General features: G+C 41.9%; 1 protein-coding gene across 3 annotated transcripts in view; it reads left to right on the top strand.

The window, feature by feature from the left end:
* Nucleotides 1–8502, top strand: part of LOC128876038 (uncharacterized) — a 45600-nt gene that overhangs the window by 30049 nt on the left and 7049 nt on the right. The gene's annotated exons all lie outside the window — the stretch shown is intronic.

Below are 8502 nucleotides of genomic sequence, written 5' to 3'. Positions count from 1 at the left end.
TTCTTTAGGGTTCGAATTGTAGATTCATTCAACTTGGTTGATTTTGCAACCGACGATAGATTTTCCCCACCTTCTAAACGATTTAGAATTTCGATTTTATCTTCAAGAGATATAAACTTTCTTTTTAACCCTTTCCTTGTTTCTTTCGTGTTTGACATGATGCAAATCTAGGATTAAAAATAACTTTATTATTATTATATTAGAAGAAATGAAGAATATTACTTACAGTATTGTGTAATGTTGTCCAATTATAACACCACAAATTAAGCAGCAAAAAGCTGAACGAACGGACGGTGCAGAAAAATTTTTAGAAAGACTTGGTAACCAACAAAACGTGTACACTGTGAAAGAACTCTGAGAAGACTAAAACCGATGTCGTAGACGGCTATCAGATACGCCGGAGATAATCTTTATATAAACATATCTAGTTACTATGTCGCGATCCGACTGCCTGAACCTACATGAAACTGGCGCCATCTGTTCCCTTATAATTCAAATAGGCCCTAACGAACTAAACATAGGCCAAACATTCTTAGGCTACGCGGAAGGAACTTATGGGATGCTGTTGACGGAAACCGCGCTGTAAGAGTGCCGCGTTATAGGAGGGCTGTCACATTTTCAGCTCCGCGTTATATGGAAACTGCGTTTTGAGAGTACCGCGTTATAGGAGGGCTGTCGTATTTTCAGCTCCGCGTTATATGGAAACCGCGTTCTGAGAGTACCGCGTTATAGGAGGGTTGACTGTATTTATAACATGATATATTCTGATCTAGGTGATTTCATAGTTTTTCTATGGGATTCAAATCAGGAGCTGCTACGCGGCTCAGCTGATGGGACGGCCGGTCACTGAACTCACTGCACTTTACACAGGGGTTTCCACGGTTACTATCACTTTGCACCGAGTCCTTTGCACCCAATATTTGGTGGCCCCGAAAGGGGCCGATTTGTGAACCTGATTCACCTACGTTTTAAAATTTGGTGGCCCCGAAAGGGGCCGATTTGTATCATTGGAGAAAGGGCTCGACGTGACCGCCGTTTTCTCTTAGACACGTCGTCACCCTTCGAATAACAGTGCCCTGGACCTTCCGGAGGATGCTGGGTTGCAGCTTCACCAGCGCGGCGTGGATTCGTGCAACGACTTCCTCGGGCGTGGAAACCGGCTGCCGGTACACTTCATTCTGAAATACGAAATATGTATAAAACGTAAAATAAATTAACAGTTTTACTAGAAATAATTGAGTAGTAGCAGTAAATGTACCTTCAGGTACCCCCAAAGGAAGAAATCCAAGGGGTTTAAATCCGGTGACCGCGGGGGCCACGGAACAGCACCATCGCGGCCGATCCACCTGTCTTGAAAGGCTGTATTTAAATAGGCCTTTGCACTTGCGGCGTAATGGGCGGGTGCTCCATCGTGTTAGTAAAACATGTTCCTCCGGGTCTCCAATGGAATTTCTTCCAGGAGGCCCGGAAGAACATGCTCTAGAAACACCTTGTACGCTGGGCCGTCCAATCTATCGGGTAGAATGTACGGCCCAACAATGAAGTCGCCGCAAATGCCGGCCCATACATTGATCGACCAGCGGTATTGGGACGCCCGTGGTCGAATCGCAGACGGATTCCGCTCGCTCCACACATGCGAATTGTGGGCATTGAAGCACCCCTCCCTGGTGAAGAGTGCTTCGTCTGTCCACAACACGGAGTTGCAGAACGCCGGATTCTCGTCGATTTTGCCCAGCAGCCACCGAGAATACGCCACCCTTTTTTCATAATCCTCTGGGAGTAAATTCTGCACCCGCACATATTTGTATGGGTACAGAGAATTCTCCCGAAGAATTCGGTGCACCGACGACCGGCTGACGCTGAAATACAACATAAATAGTTAGTATGAATAGAATACATAATTCCGACAACAATCACGAAAGCGGTAAAAAGTTAAACTTACCCCGAGTTGCGGCTTACGTCGCGCACACTTTGGGTGGGATCCTCAACAATCCGATCCAGGACGTCTTCCTCCGAATTCGCGGAACGTAGGCGAGGGCGTCCCGAATCGGCAGACTTCGGTTGGAGGACCCCATCCGAGTAAAGCCGCGTTGCCAATAGCCGAATGCTCTTGGCAGTCGGCGGCCGCGATCGCGGATATCGTTGGCGATAACACCGCGCTGCCTCCTCCGAATTGCGCCCACACTCCACATACACACAAAATATTTCAAACCATTCTTGATTAGAGCGCACCATTTTTTCCCCAGTTGACACTGCGGCGGTCACTTCGAAACTGAATTCTGGAGAAAAACAGTTTTATTTCCAGAAAACACTGCCACCCTTGTTCATTACCTGGCCCCCATCCCTTAGGAACGTTTCTTTCTTAACGAAATGCAACGTCGCGTTGTCTGAACACATGTTTCGCCGAACAGTCAATCGTAAGACAAACCCATTGCCGGTCGACTTGGAGGTAACGGCCGTCGATGTTGGATACCTCGTTTTTACAACCACTTCCCCAAGGCACGGTAACTCCGCGACCTTGTCATAAATTTTGCGATAGCCATGCAGCGGCCGACTAACTGCTTTCGACAACCCCTACACGTGACGCACCGTTCTTTCCTATCAATGGGGAAGGTATTCCAAGTTTCGGCGGAAAGTAAATGATTTTAATCGTCGATTGTGCCCAGCAGCCACCGAGATAATACTCCAAATGATTAATAAATCTTTATTTTGCAAATATCAAAATAATTCCCGAAAATAAGCAAACATCGCAATATTTGAAGGCATGTATTATCTCAAACGGTTTCGAGTTTCAGTTCTCCATATGCCTGAAGTTTGTGATTTTTGGATTTTAAGAAACATTAAAATAGGGCATTTAAGGGTTAATTTCAGGCATTTTTATTACTGGTATTTTTACGTTGTAACACATGAAATGCCTCATTTTGTATCGGCAAATTTTTTTATCTCCTTTCTCGAAAAATATTTCTATCCTTCAGATCTTTGACGCATTAATGCAAAGTTTAGAGTCTCCTTCATTTTAATTTTCAAACATTTACATATTTTCACCCATTTTCTTATAGTTGTAAGTTGTACATTTTAACGATTCTCATGTTAAAGTTAGATTCAAATTTATTATGATAAATTGTTATTGAAATTTTTTAACGATTACGTATTTGAAGGTAGGAAACGTGTAATTTCTTCATTAAATGTACAGATTTCGATACCTCCTATCTTGATCAGTAACGTTTAATATAAAGAAAAAGTTATATTTGCTTAAAGTTTTCATTATAAATCAGACGTTTCATGTGCTACAACCTCACACTGGTATTAACGCGTGCAGTTTTACCGGCCCGCTTGTTCGCTGGCTCGAGCCTCCTGGCTTACGCCTATGCTCTGAGCGCGCGCTCCTCGGACGCTGTGATTGGTCAGTGTTTTTCGTTAATAATTCAAAAACGAAGCCCCATCCGACATTTTTGCAAAGGAAATTGTTGTTCAGAATCGTCTCAGCTACCCCCCATTTCCGGCTCCTCCCCGACTTTTGGGACACCCTGTATACCAAACGTGGATAAACCACCAAGAACATTAAACCAACAAACGATAAGGTTATCGTTGTAACTCATCTCCATAATGATTGGATGCACCTTCTCTCAAACTCTGATCTTTATCGACGAATGTAGAAAATACATTCGTAATAGAATTTAGCAACAAACATTGTTTAACAATAAAAATATCTATTATACATCACTTTCATGAACATATGGTAAGTATTCACATATTTTTGAGCGGCAGTGTACCTGTAAATATGTGTATATATCATTGTATATAAATAAAATCTGTCACTGAGTATTATAAACAAGTGTTAATATTATAATACCTATTACTTATCGTAAGCAACACTCAAAATTGTGTGAATTGAGTCGTGTTTGATACCATTTTTATCAGGAAAATCTCGCCAATATATTGCACATATTTTCATCAAGTAAAAACACATAAAAACTTGGATGAATATTGAGGAATATTATCCGTTTGGAGTATATCTGTCAGCGGGTAAACTCTGCCGCTTTTATAATGTCCGTTCCCATTCGTCTAATGCTACTATTTCATTTTCATTCACGAATTTTCACTAATTTCATTTCTCTGCAGAAGTTTCTCAACGAGTGGTTCGTGGATTCAATTTTGTTCCACACGGATTTCTGACTCGTGCGGGTTGGCATCTATAATTTTCTTATATACGCTGCTGTACTCTATTAGCAATCAGCATTCGGTACACGAGTTTATGTTTTTCGACGCTGGTCTGGAATCCTTCGACAATAGCGTCGCTTTTTCCATACCGGTTGATGCCTGATTTGCACATCAGTTCTTGAAACAGCAACATACCGACAGATCATGCAAACTTTATTGTGTACTCCATATGTGAATAATATTATAAAAAGAAATCCAAATACCAACAAATTCCACGCTATGATTCACTGTTTTGTGAATGAATCCATTTGCACTTAGTTCTAAGTAACTTCGGAAGCAATTTGTACGAATCTTGCTGCCAGCAAGGACATGCTTCTGAATTAATTTCAACAGCGTATGAGCCTCGCGATTTTCTACTACTATCATCCTACTGCTAAAGTAGAAGCCCTTCATAAAGATAATTATGAAACGTGGAACAGGACACCTTCAAAAGGATTGCTACTGTTACGTGGGACGAGATTTCCGCGTTACAGTTTTATTTTTAATTTTAAATTTTAATTTTTGTGCTAATGAAAATTATGGAAAACTGAATGGTAAATTAATTTTAACAATAATATATATAGATAATTAGCATTATTATATATATATATTTTACTTGCCTATCGACAAGGTCAGGTTTTTGTCACTACAGTCCCGTACGGGCCCTGACTCGTGTGTGAATTTCTAAATCTAATCTGGATAAAATTCTAGGATTCGAGCGGAATTAAGAATTTAAACTACGAAAACAGTTCTCTGCTATAACAGGACTACCGTATTTAATTAATAGAACTTTTACAGTTTTAATAGAATGGCAGAACAATTGAGAATAATATAAGTTTTATTCTAATAATTTGCCTTGCGAATTATGCCCAAAATACAAAATACAAATTTATAAATTTTGCCATACAATTAGATACGATCTTTCATTCTTTCGTTCTCATTTTACAAGAATGCACACACATACACTTATATAAAACTGTCGGAATAATTATACAATAAATGATAACCAATTAGGTACTACCCGAGAACATCAATGAGGGATTAAACCCGGAAATGAAATATCATTTTTGATATTTCGAGTGGTCACAATCGTATGAAGGTACATATAACAATATTGTGTTGGAGCAAACACTCACCACCAAGATTTACTGTAAGTTTATCGATGTATCGAAACGCCTGGATGTTGGTCGTCGGATGTCCTGGACAGGGGAGAAGCACACACAGACACGTGAAAAATTATGAATTACGGAATAAACGGATAATTAACACTTGAGAAAAGAAAATTAAAAACAATTGATTTAAACTTAAAACATTTTAGATGAATTTAATAATTAGGAGAAATTTAAGAGCGAAGTTAGGTTGTTTTACGAGGAATTGAGTCTTTGCCTACCACTCACTTTTCACAATGAATTTAACCGGTAAAGCCAACTCTGCTCTAAATAATTCGCTCGGACTGCTCGCGCTCGATGCAACTGTACGATGAGAAGTGTTTTTGACTTCGCTATTCCGAGCACAATTCGGTTCGAGGTTTACAAAAATGCTTGCGCTGCACTCTCGGAGGTGCCGAATCAGAGTGCAGCCCTAACGACAGTGAGTTCTAGTTGGTTAGACTCCTAGGCTGACTAAGGTTTTTGTGTGCTCCGCCCAGATCCTAGGACTTCTGTGCTGTTTATACAATCCAATTCAAGAGTTTTAATTTTGCGGGTACCATGCGGTCGGTCAGCGGGAGCGAAAGAGAAAGAAGATCAAAGCGCTGCGCTAGGTTTCGCGACGCCCTGTACTATGGTGTGCGCTACGCGAGCTGCTCATCTCAAAAACGTGGTTTCTGACGGTTCGCGACGGAAGTTCGGCGTGGAATTTCAAACGATCTGGCGTGAAGAGAATTCTTATCTATTTTGATAATGCTTGTATGCTCTTCCTTTCCCACGGCGCGTGAACACTTAATAATAATTGACATATAACAGCAACGCATCGTACTATTATTTTTACAATACTATTATTTTTACAATACTATTATTTTTAGAATACTATTATATTTTACAAGATTTACCCGCGGCGCGGCGTTGCCACCAGGGTGAAAGTGGCGTGACGACGTTGATTTCAAGGAGGGAATGTGTATTCTTTCCCATAACGAATTTAGCAAACTACAGTCAAAGGCTAGGTTTGTATTCGATTAGAACGAATTCGGGATGGTAAACCATCTCGAACACATTCCTGCCGACGAAATCAAAAACAAAATTAAAATTAAAATTGTCGGCACGTAACACTACAAGGCCAAGAACGGACAGGCAGGAACGACAGCTTCGAGGAAATCTTTTCAGGGAAACGGGAAGAGGACGGCGCAAGGGGGAGACGCCGGACCAGGAATAGCAGTCCCCCGGTCGTCAAGAGTACGGCGATGCAGGAGGCGACTGGAGGTCCGAAAATTCGAAAGGAGACATTCGATATTCGTTCCACTACTGACAAGAAAATTAAGGTCTACGGCAAGGAGAGTTTGGAAGTTGACATTAGAGGATTTTCGACGGTAGAAGACTTTTACATACGTTGACTGCAAGGAAGCTTGTAGGAACTGCAGGATGGCCGCTAGAGGTGTCTTCTTCCCTGTCTGATGCAGTAACTCATCAATGGCGACACTAACTGCTAGGCACTGCACCACTGGTCTACCTGGTTGTAGCACCAACATGCTGGCAATCAAAGGGAATAGCATCACTCGTGGCCAGTCAGGAGTGCCCTCTGGGAAAATGTTATGAAGAGGCACTAGCTCTCTTCCTAGGTTCTGGTACACCATCTCCAGGCTCACGTGTGGGAATGACGCAGCAATACGTGGAATGGTGATAATTGTCGATTCCAGTGTTTCCCCGCGCTTTCTCTTGGTAGGACAGATGTGATACTTCTCCTTTAGCAGTCCCATGATGTCTCCCATAAGTGCATTCGATTTCTTACTGATTTTGACATAAGCAGCACCTCTTGTCAGAAACATAAGACATAAGAATTGCACATCAGTGAGGAACTTTTCATTGACGCTATAAGAGTAGTCCACAGTAGCTCCGCCTGAAACCACAGTCCCTGATACCTCTGTGCCACCAGATGTTGCAGCAACAGCTGTTGCTGTTTTGTGATGACTGAGCGTCAATCCTACGATTCTGGCAGGATCAAATCCCTCGTAGCGCATCACTTCTTACATATTCTGCAAAACTGCCAGCTCGAGAGAGATTGGATCCACATCCAAAGTCTCTGCTAAGCTCATCTTATCGACATCATCCAGGCCTAGTGTGGTCACGAGGATAGCCAGCTGGCTTTCAAAGTCATTTGGTCGAGACATAGTTGAGATCTTCTGGCTCTATTCCCAGTTCTGCTCGCACCTTAGGATCAGAGAGATCGAGCTTTGCAGGTGGTGCAACGAACAAATGCAAAAACAAAAAAAAAAACAAATTCCACGCTATGATTCACTGTTTTGCGAATGAATCCAGCTGCACCTGGTCCTAAGTAACTTCGGAAGCAATCTGTACGAATCTCGCTGCCAGCAAGGACATGCTCCTGAATTAATCTTCTCAGCATACCGACAGATCATGCAAAGTTTATTGCGTACTCCAGTAAATAATACACATACGTCGGGGTCACCAATTATGTGGGTAATTTGTCCAAGCGGTCGCCGCTGTGAATACCGTTAATTACAGTCGATAATACGTCTGAAAGGGGAATGAGTCCAACTGCACTTTTAGTGATTCGGTGTCCATTCCTCTGCTGTATAATGGTCTTATCATCAAGTCAACAAAACGACTTCTGCCCTTCGACAGGCGAGATAGCACTAAAGAATATAAGTCTTCACCTCTTACATGGTCAGAATACAGACGATCAGGGACTACTCCAAAGAATAGACAGAAACATAAAGTTTTCGATAAGGGTAGCAGTGGATCGTGATAGATTCCGCACATAACTACGTCCATTATTAACGTTTTTAACTTGCCAAAGTTGCGTAAGTGTAATTTTTGACTTACTATCCATGAGTGAAAGAGTCCAAACTCTTCGTCGTGAAGACGAGAGGCAGCTACCCTTACAACTCCGTTTATGGCCATAAGAATAGCCGTACCTCTATGTACGCTTGTTGAGACTTCTACTCGGTTACTGCCACTTCCAACGAAGAACTTGATCGTTCAAGTTTCGTATCACCCTCCATATTTGCTACCAACACATCACAATGATACTGTCTCATTCAATGTATTACCAGAAGAATCTATATTTGTGTAGCGTCGAGGTACGACACCGTGCCGCCGAGATTCCAACGCGGAATCACGGAGCGAA

Source organism: Hylaeus volcanicus, chromosome 4 (genome assembly GCF_026283585.1).
Source record: "Hylaeus volcanicus isolate JK05 chromosome 4, UHH_iyHylVolc1.0_haploid, whole genome shotgun sequence".
Taxonomy (NCBI): domain Eukaryota; kingdom Metazoa; phylum Arthropoda; class Insecta; order Hymenoptera; family Colletidae; genus Hylaeus; species Hylaeus volcanicus.
The sequence above is the reverse complement of the archived record's forward strand: the minus strand, read 5'-3'. Positions and strand labels throughout refer to the sequence as shown.